At 35.7% G+C, this 26,258-nt stretch overlaps 1 protein-coding gene and 1 pseudogene across 1 annotated transcript in view; one reads left to right on the forward strand and one right to left on the reverse strand.

The window, feature by feature from the left end:
• Positions 1–9,409, reverse strand: part of GREB1L (GREB1 like retinoic acid receptor coactivator) — a 140,027-nt gene extending 130,618 nt beyond the window's left edge. Inside the window, exon 1 of the mRNA XM_029922999.1 lies at positions 9,347–9,409. The gene's annotated coding sequence lies outside the window, so the exon portion shown is untranslated. The remainder of the gene's footprint in view (positions 1–9,346) is intronic.
• Positions 9,410–24,692: 15,283 nt separating this feature from the next.
• LOC115277428 overlaps positions 24,693–26,258 on the forward strand; it is a 66,590-nt pseudogene continuing 65,024 nt past the window's right edge.

Below are 26,258 nucleotides of genomic sequence, written 5' to 3' on the forward strand. Positions count from 1 at the left end.
TGATTGTGAAGTTTGGTGAGTTCCTTGTACATTTTCGATATTAGCCCTTTATCTGATATGTCATTTGCAACTATCTTTTCCCATTCTGTCAGTTGCCTATTAGTTTTCTTGATTGTTTCCTTTGCCTTGCAGAAGCTTTGAAAACTATATTTTCTAAGAGTTTTTTTAGTTTAATAAGGAAATGCCCAATTGTACATGGAAGATTACATAATCTCAATCTCTTTGATTTATAGTTTAAGGAGCAATATAACAAATATGTATACGTAGGGCAAATAAATATTGTGCTGGGTAAAAATATTAAATCAACATAAAAATGGGCAATGAAATTTCACAATCATAGAAGATATACATAATGCTACAAGAGCATTAGCAATAACTCAGATTAAGACAAAGGGAAGTACCTAGGAAACAGCTGGAAGAGTAAAAGGAAGTGACTGATTATTCTGAATGAAAACATAACTAGATATTTTTTAAAAAATAATAATAATAATGTGAGGAATTATAAAACTGACCCCAGATTTTTTAGTGCTGAGTACAGAATTTTTTCCTTTATGATTCAAGTTCAATGCTACCAAATTTCCAGTTCAATGCTACCAAAAGAAGGGTAGAGTTCAAGGAAGAACCCAAAGTATTCTTAATATCATATGCTACATGGGGCACCTGGGTGGCTCAGTCAGTTGAGCATCTGACTTAGACTCAGGTCATGATCTCACAGTTCATGAGTTTGAGCCCTGCCTCATACTCTGTGCTGATAGTTCAGAGCATGGAGCCTGCTTCAGATCCTCTGTCCCTCTCTCTGCGCCTCCGCTGCTCACTCTTTCTCTCTCTCAAAAATAAACATTAAAAGTACTTTTTAAAATATCATATGCTATCATACTTAGGGTAACTGGGGGCATCTGGATGGCTCAGTTGGTTGAGTGTATGATTTTGGCTCAGGTCATAGGCTCACAGCTTGTGATTTGGAGCCCAGCATCGGGCTCTGTGCTGGCAGCTCAGAGCCTGGAGCCAGCTTTGGATTCTGTGTCTCCCTCTTTCTTTTTCCCTCCTCACTCACACTCTGTCTCTCTTACTCTCAAAAATAAATAAAAACATTAAAAAAATTAGAAAGACATTTAGGGTCACTGAAACTGCTGGTATTATCCACTTAGACTACCAGCCTTCCTTTCCTGTTAATCTCAAAAATCCCTCAGTGCCCGAGATGGTGTAACATCCACTAAATGTCAGTGTGAATAAATCCAACTTCAGGGCAGATAATGGAGACCTACTTTTCAAAATCAGTTGTTGAATCAAATACAATAAGAAAGCAAACTTGCAATTTCTACACATATATGTATATTTTATATATCTTGCTGACAGTAAGGACTACAGACTCTCAAATATTAATAGATACTCATGACATTAAAGGAATCTCTAAAAAAGAGATGGTACATAATATGAGCTCTTTCTGCACCACTAATTAATTGCTCAAAATGCAAGTGGGATCAAGCATAAACCACCATGCCATTGTGGTTTGGCGGCTTTCTGCTCTAGCTTTTCCCCTTTTCTACAGAAAGATAAAAGGGCTGGCATAGAACTGGCAGCTTCATTCACTGGAGGCTTTAGGAATAGGGACTGGAGAAGGAAAAGAGTAGTCTGGGAAAGAGGTACCTGTTAATGGCCCCAGGGCCTCTCCCCAATTCTCCTTTTTCTGTTGAAAATGGAAAGAAGCAATACAATTCGAGGGAAACCACTTCTTGATCTGCAATGTTTTTATTTCTCTTTTGTCAAATGTTTCATGGTTAATAGTTACTGTATTATTAATGTAGTAATTACTTTTATAGAAGTTATCAAGTACAGAAGACACAGGAAGAAAATGTTCCTTTCTCTTGCTCCCCAAATACTTCTTACAATTAAAGCATCAGATAAGATTTCAGAATACATAGTCTTATTTTTCAAGTGTTAACTTTAAGTTATGTGAAGTGCCTATCGCAAGGAAAAACATTCTGACCTTAATAATATGATATGAATTAATTGGAATATAAATATAAAACTGGAAGTTTTATAAAAACAACTGTTTATAAAACCTTGGAAGTACACACAATAATGTGTTAATAATGTTTATCTATTGATAAACATTGATAAAAGTATCTATTGATACTGTGTGGTTTTTAAATTATTGTTTTTTCAGGGTACCTGGTTGGCTCAGTGAGTAGAGTATGTAACTCTTGATCTCAGGGGCCTGAGTTTGAGCCCCTTGTTAGGTGTAGAGCCTATTTTAAAAGAAAAAAATTTTAAAAACACTATCTTTTTTGTCTTATTGGTGTCTTTTAATTTTTAAAGTAATGAACAATATTATAGCATAATATAATAAAGGAAAAGGAAAGTATCATATAGCAAGTGAGCTAATCCCATCTCTATGACTATCCTTGAAGAACTAATTTAAAACAGGCTTATTATTTAACAACTGGATTTGCAAAGTGAATACCCTTCACCTTTTCCTGGTGCTTCAAGATTCCAGGGAAAATCCAGATCATTCCAGTGCTTAGACTGAGAACCTCTCATCAAGATTTGGAGTTTCCACTACTACTTTTTACCATAATTACTCTAAACTACTTCTCCCAATTTTGATATGCTTGTATTGGCCCAACCATCTCCCTCAACAAGTTCCTCTTTTGACCAAGAATAAATATTTTCAAGGTACAACACTTGTGCTGTTTATAAAATCTGACTTTTAGCACCAACTATGTGGGGAAGGTAGACACTAACTTTAAACTGTGGGGGGGGCGGAGCACCTAGGTGGCTCAGTCAGTTAAGCATCTGACTCTTGATCTTGGCTCACGTCATGATCTCATGGTTTGTGGGACTGAGCTTCACATCAGAGCTTGCTTGGGATTCTCTCTCTCTCTCTTTATCTGCCCCTCCTCTGCTTGCTCTCTATCCCTCTCTCTTTCTCAAAATAAATATAAAAAAAATAAAATGTATGGAGGGTAAAAGGATCATTACAGTCAATGACAAGAAAGAACAAGAAAAACATGAATTAAAAAAAAATCATGTACATCCTAAAAGAAAATCTCTGATACTACTTCAGGGATAATCTAGTTTTAACAGAAAGGTAGTTTATGGAAAAGGTAGATGAGTATATATTTTTTTTAATTTATAATTCATGTAAAAATATTTTAGATTTGTATTTCCAAGCATTGTTTACTGAAAAGTCTGAGAAGCAGTGACAATTCAATAACAATAAGCACTTCTTAGTACCCTGATTGTAGTTTTCTACTACCATTCCCCACTGAAAAGAATCAAAGCTCCTTGAAGTTATAGCCAATTCCAGGTCTGAGGCAGGAAATACACAAGAGGAGCCTTGAACAGACAGCAAAGAAGCTATCAAGGGGTAATAGGTCATGTCAAAAGACAGGAGTCAATATGAAATGTTCCCATAGACCAAAGACTAGAGAAATTGAACATAAAAGAGAGTGAATGCAATGGAGTGAAGCTTATTTAAAATATGAAAACTCACAAATTAATTTTGCTAATCAAGGTGAAAAAGAGAGAGCTTCACTTGGAAAACAACAACACAACCAAAACAAATCATCAAAGTCAATGCTGCTAAAAGGATGAAGGAAAGAGGGAAATATTTATTCTTCTATTTCTGTATTCAGAGTAACCAGTCTTGGTATTGAGAGTTTTAATATTTTTAATTAAGAATTTTAGCTAATAAATGTGGAAAGAATGACAGAATTATAAAATTACCAATTAGCAACTCTTGATGCAAAATTCACTTACTCAATGATAATAAATGGGGGAACTTTATAGAGAGATCAAGCTGACATTTCCTGAGTTCACTGCTCAAGTTTAGCATCACTAATAGTCAAGCAATGAGACACCATGAGCCTCCCTATAAGAGATAATAGGAAGCACACACACTGTAGAAAGTATTTCTGCCAATGGGTGTAGTGAATAGAATCAAACACCTACAGCTAACTTCCATTTATAAAATGGAGGAACAAGAATCGATGGAAAAAAGCAATCTTAGAATGAGGGGCAGGTGGACAGAACCATTTATTTTCTGCAACAACCCAAGTTTACCTAGTTTATAAATGAGAGAACTAGGATTCAAATTTAGACTAAAAAGCCTATGTTTGTTTTCCCCACTAAAACATGCTATTTGACTTAGAAAAAAAGGTGAGCATGAAGATGATATATTCTGTTTGTGGTGTGTTTGTGTAGATGGTTTTGGTTTGAGGTTTTTGCTTTTAAGGACCAATTTATTGACTGTGTGCCAGACATTATACAAAAAAGACAACGTCATGTAACTTGTCAGTTTTCTGTTACCTTTTAACTTTATAGATGTTGTCACCCACTCTTTAAACTTTAACAGTTACCCACGCAGCCAGGCAGTTTTTATAGAAATCCTACAAGTGAAGTGGGTAAGCTTGTAGGCTATAGAGTCAGATGACCTTAATTCAAATCCCAGAACTCCCACTACCTCTGTGATACTGGGCAAGTTACTTAGTAATTTATTAAGACATTTTACAATCACATATATAAGTCATTACTGTCCCTCACAGTTATCAGATTCTTTGACTTTGTATAAGAAAGTTACTTGTAGGGGCTTCTGGGGCTCAACTGGTTGAGCATCTGACTTTAGCTCAGGCCATGATCTCCCAGTTTGCAGTTCGAGCTGCATGTCGGGCTCTGCATTGACAGCATGGAGTCTGCTTGAGATTCTCCCTGTCCCTTCCCTGCTTGTATGTTGTGTGCTCTGGCTCTCTCTCTCTGTCTCAGAATAAATAAATAAATAAACGTTGAAAAAATAAAAGAAAATTACTTGTAGTAATGAATCACTAAATTCTACTCCTGAAATCAAAATTACACTATATATTAACTGGAATTTAATTTTTTTAAAGGTTTATTTATTATTTTGAGATAAAGAGAGAAAGAGAAAGGGGGGAAGAGCAGAGAGAGAGGGAGACACAGAATCTGAAGCAGGCTCCAGGCTCTGAGCTGTCAGCACAGAGCCCAACTCAGGACGGACCCTACGATTATGACTTGAGCCAAAGTTGGCTGCTCAACCAACTGAGTCACCCAGGCACCCCTAACTAACTAGAATTTAAATAAAAACTTGAAACTTGGGGGGAAAAAAGGAAATTACTTGTTATGTAGCATTACTGCTCACATATCTTTTCTTTATTAAAATTAGCAATAGCAATAGTAGTGATGATAGTGATAAGGGGTGCCTACTAGACAAGGAAATCAAACATGGTTCTTGCAAGTTCTCACAATCTATTATCCAAAATTAAAAGCAAGCATATATTCACATTTCTCTCTCTTTTGTCTCTTTTTGCATTTCATTTATTCTTTGAAATTGACATTTGTTGCTCTTGAGTATAATTAGTTGGGTCTAGTATCTGTCTGACTCCCCCATTAGATTGTGAGTTCCTAGGGAAAATATTTTGTTTAAAATTAGAATGAGTAAAAAAAAAAATGATCACATTGATCTTTTTGTGTGTCTTATCTAATTATATATTAAATGTTTTAAAGAGATATTATCTCTTCCCAAGCACATTCCAAAAATCCACAAAGCTAACCATGCATTCAAAACAAAAGTGTTTTATTTCATTTTTATCATCCTCTTTGCTGAAAATCTTTAGAAAATGCAAATAGATTAAAAGATGAAATTTCCAACCACTTTTAATAGTTCTGTACATTTAAATCTAGGTCAATCTCTTTTGACAGTTTCTGAAGCCAAAAGTATTTTAGGTACTGAAATAAAAACCCACCCTGGTAACTTTATTCTAAAATTAACCATTTTACCAATATACTTGTGGATATGCTATATGTCTTTATTTGTTATGGAAACAATACTTACTGTAACATGCCAACTAATTTAATAATGATTATTAAAAATGTCATAATTAAAAGATAAAGCACAATGCTATTTTTTCTTTGTAACAAAGAGTTACATGTTACTACTAAAATCTTTACTTTCTTCCTTGAAATACCAGAAATTCTTCTGTAAAATAAACACATCTCATCGAGACTCTCTGGAACTAGTATAATTACCAGAGGCAATCCCTGTGTAAGATCAAAGAAGCAAAACAATAATAGGCAATGTGTGACCTCTACCATGTCACCAGAGACCAATTTTTCAACAGGGAGAAGAGTCAATAATCCAGAACAGAAAACATTAAATAACGAGAAATGCTTCCAAAGTGTGGTTCACTGCATCCATCAAGGCTGCCACAGAGAGTTCAGTCTCTACAGTTTCAGAGAACAAACTAGTAGGGATTTATCACACCAATTATTCAAATCTGCATAAAACACCAGAGGCAAAAACCAATTTCCCAAATGCAGAGTAGAATTTCAAAAGATACCACAATAGTTTTCTAAATTTCACTGGATGCATTAAAAATTATAATGGAAACAGTACAGATGACTAAACTTTTCATATAACATTCACCTAATTTCTCTTATTTACAATCCCCACTTATTTTTCCCAAGAAGTTGTTTGGAAAGTGGGCTATAAACATTAACCAGATAAATATAATTAGTAATAATACATTGAAGACTTCTGCAGGCTTTGTTTTGTTTTGGTAATACTGGGTCCCTGCATCCAGAACAGAGCTTGCTTTGGTCTCCTTTGTAATGTGTTTAGATGACCAATAAGAATTATAAAGGTGCATCTAAAATTGAAGTACATCTAAAATTGACTTTTAAAAAGCACCACAGATAAAACTGGGCCTTAGAATCAGCAAAATCTGATTGTTTTTCTTATATCTGATTGATGTACCCACCAAACAGCTATGTTCTCTCAAAATTAGATGTGACATAGGGACTGAACAAATATATCTGACTTTTTTAACTTGCAAAACACGTATTCTGCAGCTGATTCAGAGAGCAGTAAAAGGACTTAGCTTTGAAGAGACAGTGCTGGAAATTCAAAGCAACTGGGAACATTGTGTTCTTATATGGATTTGTTAACTCCTGCTACCTTCATCTTTCCATTCTGTCATCTGCCCATCTTTCCACTTTCTTATCTTATTAACATTGCTAATTGTATTTGTCAGTTTTGCCACAATTTCAATGCTACTTAAACAGCTGTGGGTTTTCTCTAGGCAATTATCAGTCACTATACTTAGGTTTCTAGATTAGTTGTTGAAAGGCACTTTAACCTTGAGAATACAGACACTGAGCACACTGCACACACACTAAGCCTTACGTTTATATATATGTTGCTTCAAAATGAGTAATTATTAAGAGACTGGAAAAAATCACACATAAGGTTAATTCACAAATATAGTAAACTTACAAATTAGTAAGAAAATGCTTAAGAAAGCCTATTATGTACTAGTCATCATTTAATCTTTCCCTTATTATATATCTAGTAATATATACTCTCTATGTGTTTGTACATGTATATAGTGTATCAACTGGAACATCAAAATGCTGCCAAATTTCTCTCAGGAATTTTTACTACCTGCCAGGTGGCCAAGACCTTTCAAAGATATCCATAATCACGGAAATGGTATCTTCAGGTCCTGTACTCTGGTAAGGAGAGCTCTCACAGCATGCAGATTCCACCCTCCACGCCCCCACCCCCACTTTCCCATTACCCTTCTAAGAAAAATTCTTTATTATATTTCTTTTCTTATTGTCTATTCTTGACTCTGACATTGATTTTCTTCTCACTACCATAAAATGTACAAGAGACACATTCAGGAAGAAACAGGTTTATGGTTATTCATCAACTGATACCCACTTCTATGAAATATGACTAAAATTTTAAAACATCTTCTGTAATCTAGAAACATATTTTATGTGCCATTTATTCCCTTTATACATTAAAATAAATTCTAAGGTAACTTTTTAGAGTTAACACATCTTTGTGTTTTTAAAGGTTTGTAGTATCCTGTTTATGGATCAGTCAAAAGCTCATTAGAATAATTTTTAAATTAATGTAGGCTTGACCTTACCCATCTCCCTCCCCACCCCACCCCCCCACTTTTGGCTCTGAGGAAAGAAAAGGGTGGTAATTCAACAGTGCAAAATTCTTCACTGAGACACAAACATTAAAATGATAAACATTTTGGAAAGCGAAGTACACTTCAAACCCTCACTGTTCTTTCAGACCTATATTGACTCTTATACAAGTTGCCAACATTTGGTAAGGATTATCCTTCCATTAGACAAAAGCAAGCATTCCTTAGATAAATCAGGAGTTCTTGCCATGAGACTCATAAAACCTTTTCACAACACAGATTTTCAAGAGAATCCTTTAAGGTTTTAGGAGGCTGCTCCTTTTACTGAGTAACAAAATACACCCCGTGGTGTCTCACTGACCCCATTCAGCTGTCCTTTGACCTCTTCAATTGTTGAAGCCTAACTCCAGGCCCACAGAATTTGCCTCCCATATCAAACAGGGGATGTTGCTAACTCCTAGCACCTGGTGTAACAAAATGCAACCTTCTCCACTCTTCTCTCTCCTCTGTTCCTTCTCTGATCATTTTCCAGATGTTCCAGGCCCAAATGTTAAACCAACACTAGGTTCCAAGGTCTGCATGGTCACGAAGGCACAAACAGCGGCCACGCTGAAGTGGCAATGACCCTCTTGTTCTTTTTGGCCTCAAAAGGATTCAGCAGGAAGAAAAGATCTTTGCCCTTTCTTGGAAATACCAGCTACTCAAACACATTGTGACGTACAAAATGAAAGATGGTCTTGGGCTATGGCTGATAGATAAGAGTTCCCTAAAACAGCATCCCTAAATCCTTAATTCTAAGCCAATTTTGAATTTTCTCTGATGTAGGGGGGAAAAAAAGACAGTATTGCTTTTGTCCTTTTCTAAAATAAAAGCCTTCTAAAAACAGAACAAAAACTTTTAAAACATATATCTCAGGATAATGTCATATGATAATACTTTTTATACAGTCACTACATATGGTTTGGGTTTTTCTGCAGATGCCAATAATCCAGATGTCTCTCTTATTAGACAACTTAAAAAAATAAAAACCACAGTTAGCAAAGAAGAATCAAAAACTGAATTCTTATATTAATTTAGGTAGACAGGAAATACAACACAAACGCTGTCGTCAGAAAAAAAATTATCCAGCAATACTGAGTAAGCAAAAGCTTATTGCTGAATAAGGTTTTCTGCCTCCGTGTGTGTGTGTGTGTGTGTGTGTGTGTGTGTGTGTAGAGGATGGGGGAGGGGAGACGAAAGCAGAGGGGAGGAAATGGAAGAGCTCATAGAAATATCTGGTTAATCAGCTGAAGAACCAAATATAGTTACTTTATTTAAATTCTAAATATAACTTCCTAAAACAAATTTGATCTTGAAAAATTTTGGGGGGTATTATAATTGTACAATACCTTGGTTTATTTATTAACATTTTTGAATCACGTTCATGATTAAGTTGGGCTGTCAACACTTCAGGGAGCCTGTTGTCTAGATTTTACTTGTTTAAAGCTTGTTACTTGTTTCACCTGCAAAAACATTAAAAAAATATATATATATGTAAAGATATGAATTAATTTCCAAACACATTATATTTCAGAAGAAAATAATTTAAATATTTACAATTCTACAAAAATTACAATTAGAAATGAATTAACAAAGTCTTACATAACTCCATATATATCTTAACTGGCAAATACAGATATTCCTCCTTAAATATCCCCAATATAATCATTCCTAACTATATACACTCAAAAATAATTTCTGTTGTTCCTAAGATGTTCCCCCCTCTTCCTCCTACTAAATGTAAATTGAATAAATCTGTCAAGTCTGCATTTTTGACAAGTGTTACCATATGCTAAAAGCCCCACAGACTATTTTTATTTTTAGGAATGAAAATAATGAAAGGCGATTTTCTTATTCTAGAAAGTCTCAATTTTATAATATCTGATGCTCAGCCAAAATGTAACTCCTTAAAGAACTATCACAAATTTAAGATACAACTAATATTGCTTTAAATAGTTTTTCTACTTTTTGAAACTAATGCTTTAACAATCTCACAGAGAGACTGCAAGAAGAAAAAGGGCTAATGTTTTCTACCCTTTTGAGTAGTGTATTTCTAGAAGCAATTAAACTAAATAATTATAATTACATATAACTGGTTGAAAATTATAGAGTACATATTATTCTCTCCTTTAAGAAGATTATGGTCAATATAAACTAGTGGGTGGCAAAATAGAAAATATAGTCATAAACATCAAGTGAAATAAAAACTATTTGTCAATGATTTTAATATGCAACTTAGAAATGTTTCTATTCCTTTGTTACTGTGTCTAAAAGGAAAACAAAAGGAATTTTCCTAAGAATATACTAATTTCAATATGTATATTTATAGCACTAAAATATTTAAAGTAATATTAATTTATGCTTTCTAAAGACATAGCTTTCATTTTATTGTCCTTTTATTCCAACGTGAGAGAGAGGAAAGAGAAAAGAATCATTTTAGATTTTGAAATAAAAATCTTTATCTTACCTCTCTTACTGTCAGAAGAATGTCTTCAGGCAAAAGAACAATTTAAAAAGCAAGAAGCAGATTTTCAAACTCATGGATTTCCCACCCACCCACCCACAAATAGACATCTTTCTGTAAGTCAAGAGTCTTGCTACCTACAACTAAACCCAAGATTACCCCATATGGTCAACAAGGTCAAACTGCATTACTGCCAATGAAACTATATGACTCCACAAGGACCTTAATGATTTTTAAAAAAGGTCAGTAATCCAATTCCAATAGCTTCAGAGTCTAAAATTGCTAATTTTTGGCCACGTGCTGCACACTTCACCTGCTAGTAATGACATTTTTGTATTTTCTTCTAATTACACTCAAAGCTAAGACCTTTGGCCCTGGGCCACAGACCCCTATTCAGGCTGCACACATTCTCTTAAACGACCTGATCCTTTGTTGTCACTCTTACTCTTTCATCTATTATTTACACCCATAGAGAAGGAAGAGACTCTACCATTTGTATAGCTTAAAGCTTCTAATCATCTTAATTTCTTTGCCTTTCAACCTATGGTCTTTTTCATAGACTAATGCCAGAAAGTTTGACAAAATCATTTTTTCAACCACATCCTTCCAGCTCCCTTTCCCTTTCCCTCTTCCCTGGTAACCTCTTTCCTGTTCCTCCTCTTATACAGGCGTGATTCTGCATCAGTCCAAATTTACAGATTTTGACTTTCATCACAAGATGAATTTCTAAGTACAAAACGAAATTTCCATGTTGTTTTGACAGATCAATAACAATTATATTTCTTTCTTTCATCAAAGAGACCATTAAATTAACTGGAAGTTTACTTAAAATATGCCCCTAGTCTTGCTAAGTCACGAGCATAGATTTTTCAGAATCCCCCACAAAAATGTCAAAAAACTTAACAGTAAAGTTGCTCAAATGCTTATAAGAAAAAAAAAAGAGGAAGGAAAGAAAAACAAAAATATAAAGAAACATTTTAAAGAAAAAAATTTAAAATTTTAAGACTACTAATTCTCAAATAGCAAAATTGTCACATAAAACAATGCTTATCATTGCAATTTCCCAACACTTTTCCCCAGACTTTTTTTTATTTCCAAATACATTTTGCAAATCCAAAGCACAGAATTGTTTACCATGATGCAGTCGTCCCCCTCAGATCACGATAGCCACCAAAAGCCTCTGATTTCCAAGATGTTTATAAAATGACATATGATCCATCTTTGCTCTCTCTTTCTCTATTGCTCAGCTTACTCTTGATTTCTAACAGTATTTCCTTGTTGTCTGTCCTTTCTGCAGACCCCGAAATCCCTTGTCTTTTCTGATTTTCACCATTTGCTTCAACCAGCAGTTCACTGGAGACCCATCCATCTTGTAATGCCTAAAGTGACAGATGCTCTCAGGAACCACCACACTGCTGAGTGAACAAAAGATAACATCACCTCTAGGAACTCCAGAGAGAAATACAACTGCAACCTTAAGACAGGGGCTGACTTGATAGACATTGGACCATAAACCTCTTCTAAGTGAAACAAAACAAAACAAAACAACAAAAAACAATTGCCACACACACACACACACACACACACACACACACACACACACAATCTGACACAATCAAAGGCAGAAAAGGGTGATTATTTGTGGATTGCTTTTTCACTCTGGAGCTCACTTTTCCCTCCCAACACCTTTATATTGGGGCAATTCACTTGCCAAGAGGCAAGAGAAGTTCTTGGGAAAAAGAGCCTTTCTCAAGTATTTTCTTTTACTCAACCATATTCGAAGTGAAATTTATTCAGGTGTGTGTGTTTCAGTAAAGCTAAGGTTTATGACAGCATTCATAAGCCTGACCTGTCCTACTTGCATAAAGCAACATTTGGACTCAGAAATGCAGACTCGATTCTATTACTAGGCACAGGCATGCTTTGCAAATTAAAAACACATTTAGAAATTAAAAAGCAACGTGTGACCCAATGTCAACAATATGTGTAGCTCATAAAAATGGCTCACCATTCATTCATCAGACAACTTCCAACTTGGGTAAAAAGACAGTTAACAAGAGGATTCTGGGAAGGACTACAGATCTCTTTTCTAACAAAGGAAGGGTCATATTAACATCTCCCAGCAACAAACTAATGACAGGGACGCTTTAGATACAGGGGATGCTGCCTGATGCCATCTAGGGTTCTATTTTTTTGTTTTCTAAGCATCTTATTGAAAACCTTCATGTAGCAATAGGTAAATGCAAATTCTAATGTTTAACTTAAATTTAACGCTAAATTTAGATAAATGCAGTGAAGGGAAAATTTTGAAGAAAAGAAAAACAAAAACTGACTCAAAGGTTACCTAAGAACATTGTGTAATCAATGTCAATTACAGAGATTAACAACTGTTTTTTATAATAGGTATCAAGCAACAAGGAAGTAAAGTCTCTGCTATGGCTAAATACACTATCATTTTCAAACCGCAAACATGATACAAATATCCATATTAAATCTAAAATAGAAAGATGATTAAGAAAAGTTCTGTCAACTATGTTTCTAAAAAGAAATGTAAGTATTTGCCATGGCATTACTTTGATACAAGTATTTTAATTTTCCTTTAAAATTTTTACACAAAAAGCCTTTAGATGCAATTATTTTTCTTTGAAGTCACTAATGACTCTTCTCTCATTCCCATTTTACTAAAAAAAAAAAAAAAAGATATTTTATTTTATCTCCTGGGCTTGAACTATTTGTGGGGTAAAGAAAATGTTCAACTTGATAAATCAACATACTTGGTTTTTAAACATTTTCTAATGTTTCCCTTATTTCCTCAACACTTTAGTGTATCTAAGTGCAAATAATATACTACAAATATTTCAGAATCTCAGAACTTTCAAGTTTTCATTACAATGCTGGCAAAACAGAATGCATACAAAATAATTAAATGAATATGCACAATTTATATAACTAAATGGAAAAATGATTAGAGACTGCTTAGCAACATAAAAAGGATTTGTTCTAATATAAACTTGATCTTTAAACCAGATAATTTTGTTTTTTGATCCTAAATAATTCTCCCAGAACTACTGATCCAAAAGTACCACATCATTCAACACTTTCAACTTTTGGCATTAATACCAAAAAGAGAGATGTGACCTTGAAATGACAGTTCCATTGCAGAAGGCTCCAAAAAAAAAAAAAAAAAACCACTTAAATGACCTACTTTTAAACACAATAGGATCGATATGCATGCAGGAAAAGTATACCCCTGTGGAAAGTTCTTATTGCCTGATTGATCAGAAACAAAACAAAACTTTTCTTTTTTAAGGGCCCCTTCCAGATCACAGTCAGTGCCAGAAATCCACACAGGAAAAAAATCCATCAAAATGAAACCCTAAAAGGGTTTACCCTTCACCATCCTATTTGCACTTCAAAACCCTGTAAGTCCTTCACTTAAACCCCAGGGCTGAACCATTTCAATAATAAGAGAGGTGGCCAGAGGTGATTTATCTCCCATTTGGCCTCTGGACAGAGGCTGTAAGTCTACAAAACTTCCCTTCACTGAGTCAAACCCTCCCCCAAGTCTCAACCTTCATTTGTGCAGCTTTGGATCTGCAACCTTACAAACAACTCATGCCCCTTCCGATCAGATGCGGGAACAGTCTGTAACTCAAGATTTGGGTACATTTTCTTGGCAATGCTTTCACCAAATGGAATGCTGCTGAGTAATCAAAGCTTTGAAAATACCAGGTTAAATTTCAGGTTCTCTTTGTTATAAATTGGGGAAGAAAAGAAACTTTCTTTAGCTTTTCTCTTCTCACATACGGTAATTGTCAGAACTTTTAAAACATCCTCCAATTTACACTTTGACACTCTTAAATGTTTTTGGCCACATCAGCCAACTTCCTGCAGTGATGTTCATCTAAATTTAAATCCTTGAACTGTAAAATATCTTATCCAAGAAAGTACAGATTTCACAGGTCACACACTCCTGGGTCAAAAAGACCTTAAAAACAGATATCAGACCACTATGACTCAACTGATTTATCCTACCCTTGTTATCAAATATGTACTCTATCATCACACAATTTTTCTCTAGTGAAATAAACATCAAACAATGTCTCCAGTTATTGAAAATGAAATATAGGTCCCAAAAGTTATCAAAGGTGAAACATGGTGAAGTTATTCCTTAAAAATGGAGGATATTTTGTCAGTACACATGAATTCTCTATTCCAAAATTACATTTACATGCTTCTTAGTGTAGAAAGAGGATGAAATATATATGCACAGTTTTTCCTATGTTTTTTTGTTTTTTTTCATTAAATGAGTTTGTTTTTCTAATTGATAAATTCTATCTGAATGCCACATTAAATACTAGCACTAAATGATTCCACTATAGTGATTTCATTTTTACAAATTGAAACTTTCAAGCTATGTCACTAACTTCATATATTTACAGACCCATAGGCAAATATATATTTCACTGAAACCAGTGAAGAAACCAGTTAAGAAAAATTTTAAATAATAAAATTAAATATATGTTGATAGTTAAAAATACGAAAAAGACACATTTTTGTCAACTAAAAATTATTTATGTTTTGGGCGCTACTGATCAATAAAAGTTATATTTCTGCCATTAAAAAAATGCAGCATCAACATCCTTATACCTCATTAGCAAATACTTTTCATTTTCAGAGCTCCAACTACCATGAATTCAAGAAAAAACAACCCTCACAGTAAATGACTTTATTGCATGCTACCAGGTCAATGAATCTCAGACTTGTATTTGTGATAACATAATAATTCAAATTGCATATATAAACCAGGAAAAATAGATGACAATAAAAGCCCCTAAAGACATGGGTCTTGATATCACTGAAACAATCTCTGGCATTAATAACAATATTGAGGAAAACAAATTTCTTAACCTACTACTGGACATAAAATAAAAACAAGAATAATGCTTTCTTCAGATAATCAACAAGAGTAAATTGATCCACCACAGAGGAAATATTCAATTTTCATTAAATATTTACTCAATGCAATAGGTTGTTAGGTCTATTTAGGCCTCAAAGAAAAAAATAGTTCCTGTCTGGTAGGAATCAGGTCTTGGGAGAATTGAATGGAGATGAGAGGCAGTTCCTCAAGTCCTGACACTATATTTCAAATTGACAATGCTAAAACATATAGTACTACTTTGAAATCTGATACAAAGAAAAGTAATACTTATCATGACCAGCACTAAGTAATGTATAGAACTGTTGAATCACTATATTATACACCTGAAACTAGTATAACACTGTATGTTAACTATCTTGGAATTAAAATAAAAAACTTAATGGGGCACCTGGGTAGCTCAGTCGGTTAAGGTTTTGACTTCAACTCAGGTCATGATCTCATGGTTCGTGAGTTCGAGCCCCACGTCGGGCTCTGTGCTGACAGGTCAGAGCCTGCAGCCTGCTTCAGATTCTGTGTCTCCCTCTCCCTCTGCTCTTCCCCTGCCCATGCTCTGTCTCTCTCAAAAAATAAACATTTAAAAAATTTTTAATAAAAAACTCAATAAAAAATAGAAAACAAAAAAACAAAGTGACACTTAACAGCTATTAATTTTAATAAGGTTTTGACTGGGTAAGCAATTTCATTTCCTATTGTAGCACAATAAAATTCAGATGTTCAAAATCGGCAGTCCCCAACTCTTCTACTCGATAACATAGCAAATGACTGATATTCTCTGGGTCTCTTATCTATAACATGGGAAAAAAAGTAAATACATTTCTAAATTGAAAACATTATGGTGGTAATGGGGGTGGGGAAGGGATCCCATTCACAGTAGCAACAACAAAAATAATACCCAGGAATCAACTTAATGACAGATATATGATAACATTTTTTAAATTGCCAGTCTTTAGGTGATTTAAGTGAAATTTTACACACATAGAGAAATGTGCTAGATGTTTTTTTAATTTTTATTTTATTTTAAAATTACAGATTTATTCTCAAATGCTAGAGCAAATAATGTCATTCAACAATATTTATTGAGTATAAGGTAGAATTGAGGTTTTAATTTTTTTTTAACTCATCATCTTTTTTATTATTTATTTTCTTAAAAATTTACATCCAAGTTACTTAGCATATAGTGCAATAATAATTTCAGGAGTAGAATCCAGTGATTCATTCCCTACATATACACCCAGTGGTTATCCAACAAGTGTCTTCCTTAATAACCCTTACCTATTTAGTCCATCTCTCCACCCACAACTCCTCTAACAACCCTCAGTCTATTCTCTGTATTTAAGTCTCTTATGTTTTGTGCCCTTCCATGTTTTCATATTATTTTTGCTTCCCTTCCCTTGTGTTCATCTGTTTTATATCTTAAATTCCACTTATGAGTGAAATCATATGATATTTGTCTTTATCCAACTGACTAATTTTGCTTAACATAATATACTCTAGCTCCATCCACATTGTTGCAAATGGCAAGATTTCATTCTTTTTAACTGCTGAATAATACTTCATTTTGTGTGTGTGTGTGTGTATATATATATATGTATATATATACACACACACCACATCTTCTTTATCCATTCATCTGTCAATGGACGTTTTGGCATTTTCCATACTTTGGCTATTGTAGATAGTGCTGCTATAAACATTGGGGTGCACATGCACCTTTGAAAATGTGCTAGGTGTTTTAAAGAGAAACTGAGTTGTTGTAAAAATATGTTTCTCAAACAAAATAATAAACTTAACACAATTCCATTTAAAGTATCAGAGTTTTATGGGAACATTGTGAAGACATCTATGGAGATATTAAAAGAAAATTGTGAGAAAAAAAGATGGGAAAAAAGTCTCTTCACAAAAGTTATAAGGGGAGGTAAGTCAAAAGAAATGTTAAATCATATCGTGAGGAAAGAGCTTTCAGTCATTAAATCTACGTATCTATGTCACTAAATCCAATAAACATATTTTTGGTCCTCCTTTAACATGCCCTCTTGGTAGATTTCTTGAAATTTCCTTTTCTTCAGCTGGATTTCATCTCACAGCCTCTTTGGTATTCTTCCTTCCCTATGCTGCTTCTCACTTTCCTTTGCACTCCCACAATACACCACCCAGAAATGAAATGCTGGAGTTCCACAAGGTTTAGTCTTTGGTAGCCATCTTCCAAGATGGCTTCAGTGATTCTTGCCTCCTATGTAATCCCTCCCCCCACACTGAGTCAGGCTTGACTTGTACGATCACTAAAATACCAAACAAGTGACAGCCTGAGATTTCCAAGGCCATTAAAATACTGAAGTTTCTGCCTTGACTTCTTGGATTACTTGCTCTAGGAGAAGGTAATCACCATGCTATAAGGACACTCAAACAGTTTTGTGGGTGGGACCTAAGGTTTCCTACCAAGAGCTAGTGCGAACTTACCTAATTGTTCTCCTTGGCTCCTCTCTAGCACCCCCCAATCATTTCTCTGCATTACAGTGCAAATATAACCTGCCAATCCTTTGCTAGAGCCTGTCATGGTTTTACATTGCTCTAAGTATAAAAATCATTAGTGTAAATACCCTTGCCCATCTCTCTAGCCTTATCCTGCACTGTTCTTTTCCTAAATGCTGTGCTCCAGCAACACTGACCAACCTTTAAATGCCTATGTTCCCTCTGCCTGTAATCCCATTCATTTTATCTTTTACTTTTGCCCATTTAAATCCCCTCATTCAGGGGCACCTAGGTGGCACAGTTGGTTAAGCATCTGACTTCAGCTCAGGTCATGATCTCACAGTTTGTGGGTTTGAGCCTTGCATCGGGGACCCTGGAGCCTGTTTCAGATTCTGTGTCTCCCTCTCTCTCTCTTCCCCTCTTTCATTCTTGCTTTGTCTCAAAAATAAATAAACAAACAAACAAAAAGAAATCCCCTCATTCTTTAGGTCTCAAGCATTGCTTCCCTGTTCCCCTTATTTCTTGCTAAAAGCTCTCATAGGACCTTATTAATATTTTTATTAGCATTTAATACATTGATCAGCTATATAATTTGTGTATTAATGTTTGTCTTCCCTAATAACTCTAAGCTACATGAAGGTAGGGACTATGTTTTTCTGTTTTTGCCTATTATTGATATCACAGCAACTATTGTAGTGCCTCCTACTGAGAAGGTACTCATAAACACTGCTTGAATAATTAAATAATTTAAAGTGTAGGGCTACCACAAGAATGAGAAGCTCATTGGAGACAGTCCAAGAAAACTTTATTATCTATAAGAATTATTACATGACCATACTCAGTGGGAAAACTGACAGCTTTTCCCCTAAGGTCAGAAACCAGACAAGGATGTCTACTCTCACCACTTTTACTCAACATGGTACTGGAAGTCCTAGCCATAGCAGTCAGACAATAAAAACAAATAAAAGGTGGGTGTCTGGGTGGCTCAGTTGGTTAAGCATTCGACACTTGGTTTGGTCTCAGGTCATGATCTCACAGTTCATGAGTTTGAGCCCCATGTTAGGCTCTGTGCTGACAGTGCAGAGGCTGCTTGGTATTTCTCTGTCTCTCTCTCTCTGCCCTTCCCTTGCTCATTCACTCACTCTCAAAATAAAATAAAATAAAATAAAATAAAATAAAATAAAATAGGGCTGCCTGGATGGCTCAGTCTGTTGAGCATCTGGCTTCAGCTCAGGTCATGATCTCACAGTTCATGTGTTTGAGCCCCAGGTCAGGCTCTCTGTGCTGACAGCTAGCTCAGAGCCTGGAGCCTGCCTTCAGATTTTGTGTCTCCCTCTCTCTTTGACCATCCCCTGCTCATACTGTCTCTCTCTTCCTCTCTCTCTCTCAAAAATAAATAAAACATTAAAAAATTTTTAAATAAATACATAAAATAAACATTTAAAAATTTTTTAAAAGGCATCAAAATTGGTAAGGAAGATGCAAATTTTCACTATTTGCAGATGATATTACTATATATAGAAAACCCTAAAGACTCCATTAAAAAACTACTAAAACTGATAAATGAATCAGTAAGGTCAGAGGATGCAGAATCAATGTATGGAAATCCATTGCATTTCTGTATACTAATAATGAAGCAGCAAAAAGAGAAATTAAGAAAACAATCCCACAGGTGTGCTATTTTGAAGGGGTACATGAATGCCAATGTTTATAGCAGCACTATTGACAATAGCCAAAGAATGGAAAGAGTCAAAATGCCCATCGACAGATGAATGGATGCAGAAGATGTGGCATATATATATACATACATACAATGAAGTATTACTCAGCAGTCAAGAAGAACGAAATCTTGCCATTTGCAACAACGTGGATGGAACTAGAGAGTAATATGCTAAAGAAAATTAGAGAAAGACAAATATTACGTGACTTCACTCGTATGTGGAATTTAAGACACAAAACAGATGAACATAAGGGAAGGGAAGCAAAAATAATATAAAAACAGGGAGGGGGACAAAACATAGGAGAGTCTTAAATACAGAGAACAAATTGAGGGTTGCTGGAGGGGTTGTGGGTGGAGGGATGGACTAAATAGGAAAGGGGCATTAAGAAAGACACTTGTTGGATGAGAACTGGGTGTTATATGTAGGGAATGAATCACTGGATTCTTCTCCTGAAATCATTACTGCACTATATGGTAACTAACTTGGATGTAAATTTAAAAATAAATAAATAAATAAGCAAAGAAATAAGTAAAATGTAAAAGAAATAAAGAAAAAAGAAACATCCCATTTATAATTGCACAAAAAATAATAAAATACCAAGGAATAAACTTAATCAAAGAAGTGAAAGACCTGTACTCTAAAAGCTATGAAACACTGATGAAAGAAATTGAAGATGATGGAAACAAATAGAAAAACATTCCATGTTCATGGGTTTGAAGAACAAATATTGTTAAAATGTCTATACTACCCAAAGTAATCTATTGATTTAATATAGTCGCTATCAAAACACCAACAGCATTTTTCACAGAAGAATCCTAAAATTTATATGGAATCACAAAAGATCCCAAATAGTAAAAGCAATCTTGAAAAAAAAAAAACCAAAGGTATCACAATTCCAGGTTTCAAGTTATATTACAAGGCGATAGTAATAAAAATAGACACAGAGATGAAGAGAATAAATAGAAAGCCAAGAAATAAACCCATAATTATATGGCCAATTAATCTTTGATAAAGGAGGAATGAATATTCAATGGGAAAAAAGACAGTCTCTTCAACAAATGGTGGTAAGAAAATTGGACAGCTACTTGCAAAAACATGAAACTAGACCACTTTCTTTCACTGTACACAAAAATAAACTGAAAATGCATTAAGGATCTAAACGTGAAGACCTGAAACCTTAAATAATCCTTGAAGAGAGCACAGGCAGTAATTTCTCTGACATCGACTGTAACAATACCACTCTAGATATGTCTCTTGAGGCAAGGGAAACAAAAGCAAAAATAAACTATTGAGATTACGTCAAAATAAAGTTTCTACACAATGGAAACAATCAACAAAACTAAAAGGCAACCAGTAAATGGTAGAAGATATTTTCAAATGACATATCTGATAAAGGGTTAGTATCCAAAATATATGAAGAACTTATGCAACTCAACACCCTCCCCCAAAACAAATTCAATTTAAAAATGGGCGGAAGACATGAGCAGACATTTCTCCAAAGAAGATATCCAGATGGCTAAAAGAAGTTCATGAAAAGATGTTCAACATCACTTGCCACCAGGAAAATACAAATCAAAATGAGGTATCACCTCACACCTGGTAGAATGGTAAAAATAAAAAAATTCAAGAAACAACAAGTGTTAGTGAGGAGCTGGAGGAAAAGGAACCCTCATGTGCTGTTGGCGGGAATGCACTTGGTGCAGCTACTGTGGAAGACATTTGGAGGTTCCTCAAAAAATTAAAAACAGAACTGTCCCATGATCGAGGAATCACACTACCAGGCATTTATCCCCCAATACAAAAATATTAACTCAAAGGGATATATGCACCCTTATGTTTATTACAGCATTATCTACAACAGCAAACTATGGAAGCATCCTAAGTTTCCATTGATAGATGAAGGGATAAAGAAGATGTGGTAAAAATGAAATCTTGCCATGTGTAACAACATGGATGATCTAGAGTGTATTATGCTTAGCTTAATAATTAGTCAATAAAAGACAAATACCATATGATTTCATTCATATGTGGAATTAAGAAACAAAACAAATCAGCAGAGGCAAAAAAAAAAAAAAAGAGGGAGATAAACCAATAGATAAACCAAATAGACGCTTAACTATAGACAACAAACTGATGGTTACCAGAAGGAAGGTGGGTAGAAGGATGGGGAAAATAGGTGATGTGGATTAAAGAGTACACTTATCATATGAAAAAAAAAAGAAAAATATTTTGGAGATCTTTCTACATAAGCATGTAAAGATCTACCTCATTCTTAATTTGTGGCTGAAGAGAATTTCCTGACATGTATACATCATGATTATTTTAAAGTAGTCCCTTAATGATGGATACTGAATTTGCAATCTTTGTTATTACTAAAGATATTGTAATAATCAACTCTGCAACTAATTAATACACACCGATTTAGTACCTGGATAAATGTCTGGAAGTAAAATTGCTGATCAAAGGATATGTGCAGTTTTAATTTTGTTAAATGTTCCCTGGTTTTGTTTTGTTTTATCACACACAAAGCAGTCTTCATTTCTTCTACACATTAGAAACATTTTCAATTATAGATCAGTATCTCTAAGGTCCACATCAAGCAGGAAATCACCAAAAGCAAAGAAAAGCTGGGTTGGAAAGAATCCCTGATAATCAGGTACCAAGTGAGAGTTGAACTAATGGCTGAACCAATTTACATTCCCATCAGCAATTTATGGATCCCTATACTTTCAACAATGTAGAATATTATCTACTTTTGGATCCTTGTCAATTTGACAGGTAAAAAATGATATATTTCAATGTAGTTTTAATCTACATTTCTCTTACTATAGATGAAATTGAGTATCTTTTCAAATATTTAAATGCCCTTGAATTTTCTTCTCTGAAAATTCTCTGAATTTTCTTCTCTGAAAATTCTCTGAATTTTCTTTATTCATTTTTATATTTGGTTGTTGGTTTTAGTCTTGATTTGTAGGAGCTCTTTATATTTTAAAGAATTTTGTCCTTTGTGTATAATATGTGGTGCAACATTTTCCCCCAGTTTTCCATTTTGCCTTTGCTTTTGGTGTTTAATGTTTTCCCAAACAGAAAATTTTAATTTTCATATAATTAAATTTATCAATTGTTAAAATGTTAAAAAGCTGCATGGAAACACAGAACTCACTTTGCTTGTTTAATTAAACGATCTACTTAAGTGTTTATTCCCTAGAAGCATTAAGAAAGCAAAGGAGTGGAGTAGAGGTAGAGTAAGTTAAGAAAAGAATATATCTTGGGACACCTGGGAGGCTCAGTCAGTTGAACATTTGACTCTTGATTTTGGCTCAGGTCATGATCCCAGGAATGGGGGGATTAAGCTGTGTGTTGGGCTATGTGCTGAGTGTGGAGCCTGGTTAAGATTCTCTCTCTCTCTCTCTCTCTCTCTCTTTCTCTCTCTCTTTCTCTTTCTCCTTCTCTCTCTCTTCCTCTGCCCCTCCCCCTCAGCTCACACACATACACAGTGTCTCTCTCTCAAAAGAAAAAAGAATCTAAATAGAACCCCAAAGGTGTTATTTTTCTATTTAAAAAAAGAATTTTTTCAGTTTATTTATCATTTTTTAGGGAAAAATAGATATTTCCACCTTATCTACTCTCTCTTGCTTTTGCAAAAGGGGCAGAAACACATACACAAACACACACACCACAGAAACAGGAGAGCTAGGGATAAAGCATGGACAAGGGTTTGAAGTTGTCAACAGGAGCTTGGGATGAAAAGTTTGAATCAGTAGCTTCCTATCTGAGAAGAAACAGAATGAACATCTTTAGACCCATGCATTTCTTGATTCTCGATTTTAAATTAGTGGAAGGGGTGCATACTTCTGGTAGATGGGAGAGGACCCCAGGCAAAAGTGTCAACCATGGGTTGATTTTTTTTTTTTACAACAAGAATGTCTATGGATTTTCTCCCTCATTCTCCAGATTCTAACTCCTAACCCTTTCTCTACCTCCTATAAACTTTCTACCTTTCTTTAGTCCATAGTTGAAAAACATGAAAGCCAATTAGCATTTGTTACCATCTTTGCTGGTAACTCCTATAACTACATCATTGGCCATAATATCTTTTCTGAGTTGCTGATCTCCACCCAAACTCAGTATGTCCAAAATTAGTATGTCTAAAACAAAACTCATGAGTATTAGAGTAAAAACTATTCCTATTTCCTGATTTCATTATTTTTATTTTTTCACCTAGAAAGTACTGTGAACTGTGCTAGGAAGGATAATAAAGGTAATCTCCAATCTCAAAGAGATCCCAGTCTAGAGGTGAAGACAGATATGTAAATGTGTAAATGTTCACTAGAGGCAGGAGCAACGTACTAAAAAAAATCATTACAGAAAATGTAGTGATTTTGTCTGGAGAAATGAAGAAAATATCAAAGAAGAGATGACATTTGAGTGGCTTTAAAGGAATCACCAAACAGAATTGAGAGGGCCTCACAGGCTAATAAAACAGAATGTTAAAGCCATGATGTATTTTAGAAATACTGAAGGTTCATTGTTGGGGGAGGGGTTGTATGGCAAGAGAAGAGAATAAAATAGTAGGTTGAGGACTCACTGCCCTCCACATTCTGCTGAAGCCACTGCTACAACCACAATGCCAAAACGAAAGCATAATCAGAAGCAGCAGCTGCTACTCCAGCAGTCCCCACTGCCAGAGGAAGAAGATAAGGAAGACAACCCAGCCTTCTGCATCCTCCCGCTATGGCCAGTGGAAAGTGTGGTGACCCTAAGTGGGCCCCAAAATGGAATCAGTCCCAAATTGGAATCCACTTGCATGTCCACCATCAGTATAATGGATAAATAAGTTGCTGTTTCTGCATGCAGTGGGATACTATGCTGCAATGAAAATGAACTCCTGCTATCAGCAACCTGGATGAATCTCATAAATACAATGTTGAGAGAAAGGAGCCAGGCAAAAAAGAATGGAGACTCTCTTCACAGAGGTCCTCCAGAACCAAGGGGACCAATGATTCCACCATGGCTGAGTCTCCTACCTCTTCTCCAGGGCAGAGGCTCACTCTGGGGAGGCCTACGCATCAAGTATGGCCCATTGATCATGGTGGATGATGGGGGCCAAAGCTGAATCTCCTTTTCCTGATGAGGCCATTAAGGTCCTTTCCGGGGAGGCTTTCCCAAAGAGCAGAGAATTCCTTAAAGGCTCAAAAGTTGGTTTTTTATCAAGAATACCAATCCATCCAAGGACAGACCTCAGGTTATGGAAGATAAATCTGACCCTCCTGTCTGGTGACACTTTGCCAAAAAGTCACTGCCAATATGAAGACCACTGTGCCTTCTACTATCCAGGTGTCAACAGACCTCTCTGAGAGACTGTGCCTTCCATCCAGGCTAGAAGGAGCCCTTTGTGACCTAGTGGCCATATATTTCCCTGTGGCCCTGTGATGGCTACTATGAGGCTGTTCCACTCACCACTCTATCAATGACACCCACCCCCATCTGCCACTTCCCCCATTTGGGGTCTAGAATTATGTTCTATCACTGGTCTACAGTATGCACTCCTTCTTCTGTTCCAGCCCTCAGAAACTCGCCTATAGGACCCCAACTTTGTTCCCATCACCGGCCTCCTGCATCTTTTTCCCCTCACCAACGAACTGACTGTTGAAGAGGAAACCTCTTTGGTGCTGTTTCTTGTGCATGAGTCCTCCCAGCCCCGAGTACTGCCCTTGATTCCTGAGAGCCATTGAGCAGTTTTCTACCATTCTTTTCTTCTAGCTGCTTATTTTAAGTCCTTTTAAAAAATGTTTATTTATTTATTTTGAGAGAGAGAAGGAGAGAGAGCAAGGGAGGGGCAGAGAGAGAAGGAGAGAGAGAGAATCCCAAGCAGACTCCATGCTGTCAGCATAGAGACCAATGCAGGGCTCAATCTCAGATTTGTGAGATCATGATCTGAGCTGAAACTAAGAGCCAGAAGCTTAAGTGACTGAGCCACCTAGGTGCCCCTTAAGTCGTTTTTACATGATCCCCTGTCAGACCCCCAATGCCGTCAGCTGCTCTGTAACACAAACCAGGTTGTCTAACCTGGGTCAATTTTGGATGACTCATACAGTACTGCTCCCTGAAAGGCCACCTGCCCTATGTTCCAGATGTTGTAGTTTCTGCATCAGTAGCATGAACCCCATGGCTCTGGTCTTTCATCACTGTGCTTTGTGAAACTGTGCATCTCCTCATAGCCTTTCTCAGTGTCTGTGGCACTTTGGTGACCTCCTAATACTAGGTAAGCTTTTCTGCCAAAATGGTGCCCTGTAGATTTTCTGCACCCCTCAACATGGGAGAATTGGAATATTTTCTGCAAGACTGCCTCTCTGGTCCTCCACATTCTTCTCCTGGTGTCAGTTTTTCTGGGTTTGATACAAGCCCATGAGATGCCCTTTAAAGCCTCTGACAGGCTATGCCATGTCCTTTCCAGCCTACTTTAGTTAGATGACATCATTGTGAGGCCACCAGCCCTTCTGTTTCAATCCTGTGAATCTCCACCCAGCCTACCTCTGTGTGGATCCTGGACAGTATTGTCACTCTCTTCCCAGCTTCTCCCCCCACATCCCTGGCACTGGTTGTTTCCTGTGAAAATGGCAGTGAACAGGTTCAGTTTTGAACCGGCCCTGAAAAAAGGGGAC

This window comes from Suricata suricatta, chromosome 14 (assembly GCF_006229205.1).
Source record: "Suricata suricatta isolate VVHF042 chromosome 14, meerkat_22Aug2017_6uvM2_HiC, whole genome shotgun sequence".
NCBI lineage: Eukaryota > Metazoa > Chordata > Mammalia > Carnivora > Herpestidae > Suricata > Suricata suricatta.